This window comes from Austrofundulus limnaeus, unplaced genomic scaffold, assembly GCF_001266775.1.
Source record: "Austrofundulus limnaeus strain Quisiro unplaced genomic scaffold, Austrofundulus_limnaeus-1.0 Scaffold85, whole genome shotgun sequence".
Classification (NCBI taxonomy): Eukaryota; Metazoa; Chordata; class Actinopteri; order Cyprinodontiformes; family Rivulidae; genus Austrofundulus; species Austrofundulus limnaeus.
Window position 1 is genome coordinate 2,027,614 of NW_013952487.1, and position 3,287 is coordinate 2,030,900.

The window sequence follows — 3,287 nt, forward strand, 5'->3', positions numbered from 1 at the left end:
CATTGTTCCTTATGGGGACAAAAAGCCCGGTCCCTGTTGTTGGGTCAGGTTGTAGAAATGACCGGTAAATGAATGGAAGTCAATGCAAAGTCCTCATGAGAATAAAGAACAAACCCGTGTGTGTGTGTGTGTGTGTGTGTGTGTGTGTGTGTGTGTGTTGCACCGCTCCGCTGTGTGAAACAGCCTGAGAGATGGGAAGAGAAGGGAGGGGGGAGAGGGTTACCCGCGTTGCTGCTGCTGCTCCTCTGTGGGTTAGGGTAGCGTCAGCGAACTAACAGAACGGTAATCATAAGTTTTGATCAGATTTTTTCTCATCCTATCAGGGAAAGTGGGGGGGACAGATCAGGGTCACTATAAATCTGGGGGGGACATGTCCCCCCCGTCCCCCGTACTAACTGCGCCCATGGTTTAGTTTAGCCTAGTCATTTCATTTCATTTAAACAAAATACATTAAAAGCATAAAATGAGAGAAAACAAGAAAAAAATTCAAACACATATACATTAAAATGAATTAAAATAAAAGGAAATGAAGGGCAGAAAAAGAAAAATCTTATATCTGCCCCCATTTCCAAATATACCATTAAATTCAACAATACTAATCAAATAATGGTTTAAATCAGTATATCGTCAATAAGTTTTCAATTACCAAAATAAGACAAAAAAAATGATACAAATTAATAAACAAGCTTACTCTTTTTTCAAGCAACAAATAGTATTAATCATAAAAAACCAGAATATAAATACATTTAACTAGATCATCTGTTAATCCAATCCTTGTTTTAATCTGGATCAAATCCTCAGTTTGTGTTCAGAAACTTTTAGTTTGATTTGGATAATTTCTCTGAACACGAGTCCTGCAGTGAAAGACATCAGGAGGCTTTATTAATTAATTAATTAATTAATTAATTAAATTATTTATTATTCTGATGGTTAAAAAAACTAAATTTTTGACAAATTCTTTGCACAGGTCCATATAATTATGAATATATAAACAGAACAGGAGAATAAGAACAAGCAACAACAAAACCAAAATGAACTGTGACAGGTAGGTTTTTACATCCAGTACATAAGAAAGATCATAAATCAAATACATTCAAAGAGCTACAGCATTCATACGTGTTTGTCGCTTTTTTGTTGGTAATTTTAGAGAGAGTGCATAAATATAATTCTGTTTCTTTAATAAAACCTGGACAAAAGGTGAAGATGACAAAAATTTACATTTGTGAAAATGGAATTTGCCAAATATGATTAGATTAATTGATATTTTATTTATCAGTGTGCATTGCCAATGCAATGCACACTGATAAATTGCCAATGCAATGCACACTATTGTGATTCGTTTCCCATCCAATTCGTCTCAAATTTGCCATGCTTCTCCTCCTGCATACTTTGACCGAGAGCTGCCATTGTAATTTATATCTGTAAAGCTCCTGTGCCAAATGATGGCTATGCCTTTTGGTGCCTGTACAACTTATAGTTTTTGAAATATTTATGTTTAATACATTATAATGGGAGTCAATGGACCTTGTATTGGTCCAATACTGCCCCCTGCTGTATCTACTCAGTATGGAACAGCACCATAGTTTAATTATTATATTTAATCTCAATTATTGCAGTGATTACAATATTGATATATATGTAATTTAATGTATTACTATATCAGTGTCTTATAAGCATAAACATCTTATATAATATTGCTCTACTGTTGTAATATTACACAGTTCTTTGTCAATGATCGTCATTGGCAATGTTGCCTCTTTCTACACACATAGAAAAAAACACTGGGATTGTATTTTCTCACAGCACCAATGGTCTTGTGGTTACTGCCATAGCCTTTCATGTGGGAGATCAGGGTTCAAATCCCAGCTACAATAAGTTTAACAAAAAATGTATTCTAACTTCATATTTTCACACTGTTGCCCTCATTACAAACACCTGCTGACAGCCACAAGCTGGTACTTGATTAGAAAACACATTTGAACTTGGTCAGTTCATTCTGCAAGTCCATTGCTGCAGGCAGTGACATGAGGCAATGCACACTTGTTTTTACATCGTAAAAACCCATGTGTAGTTATTATTATTATTATTATTATTATTATTATTATTATTATTATTATTATTATTATTTTCTATGAAAACCAAAAATAATGTCTTCATACCTTAACGACAAATGAGTATTACAGATTATAAAATTATTACATTGCTTCCAAAGTGTGTTTGTGACAGAACAGGTCCAGAATAAATGGGTTGTCTGCAGCAGGACTCTCTCTGGACCCTGTGTTTCACCTCTGGACCACCAGGTGGCAGCAGTGTTTCACCTCCGGGCCACCAGGTGGCAGCAGTGTTTCACCTCCGGGCCACCAGGTGGCAGCAGACCGCTCTGAGACAGCTCTCTGTCCCGCTGAGAACAGGAAGAAGCCGGGATCACAGCAGAACCAACCCAGGAGATAAACAAACAACAGAACCACGAAGATTCTGACCGGTTCTGTTCCGGTCCAATAGGCTCCTGACTCACCTCTGCTGCTGAGTAAGAAAATATCTTTAACAGAACCGAACCTTTCCAGCAGCCCAGGTCCAGGTAAGTCTGTTTATTGTTCTACCTGTCAGAAGGGTTTTGATTGGCTGCTCAGTGAAATATTCGTACCTGATAAAGAATCTGAGTGTTTTAAAGACTTGGAGACAGAAACAGCTTTTAACCTGAACACATCACCGCTCAGCTCATGGTGCGTTCAGGGACTTTTACATCATCATAGCTGTGGTGCGTTCACTGACCGGCTGGGATTAATCCAGTTTAGAGTGATTAGGAACTGATCACTGTGTGATTACTGGTTCTGATTGATCCATGTTTGCTTCTTGCTGCTCTTCCTCCGGTCAGAGGATGAGGATGAGGAGGACTTCATCATGTCCTGCTCCTCTGCACGCTTCCTGCTGCTGAAACGACTTGGTCTGACCTGGAGCCTCTCAGCTGCAGGGCCCACATGGGACCCCCCCAGGTAAGAGCTGCTGCAGGAGCTGGAGTTACAGGCTTTAATGTGTGTGAGTTAAAAACTTAAAGATTCAATGAGAGCTTATAAGAAGCTGTAGTCTCAACTGAATTCTACAAAACATATATCTATGGTTGTGTCTCAGTTGAGGACCCAGCCCATGAACATATAAGAATGAACATATTCTTATCCTAAATTTCTCTTACTTTTGTTCGTACAAAGGGTTCGTACGAACATGTCACATCAGATTTAACAAACTCTTCTATCTTCAGGAAAAGTGTGTAAATGAGCTGCGTAAATTCC

General features: G+C 38.2%; 1 long non-coding RNA gene across 1 annotated transcript; it reads left to right on the forward strand.

Annotated features, from left to right (window-relative positions):
• The first annotated feature begins 2,285 nt into the window (after window positions 1-2,285).
• Window positions 2,286-2,988, forward strand: LOC106519937 (uncharacterized). The gene is made up of 3 exons (XR_001310491.1): window positions 2,286-2,300; window positions 2,333-2,578; window positions 2,876-2,988. It is a non-coding gene; the product is annotated as an uncharacterized LOC106519937 (long non-coding RNA).
• Window positions 2,989-3,287: the final 299 nt, after the last annotated feature.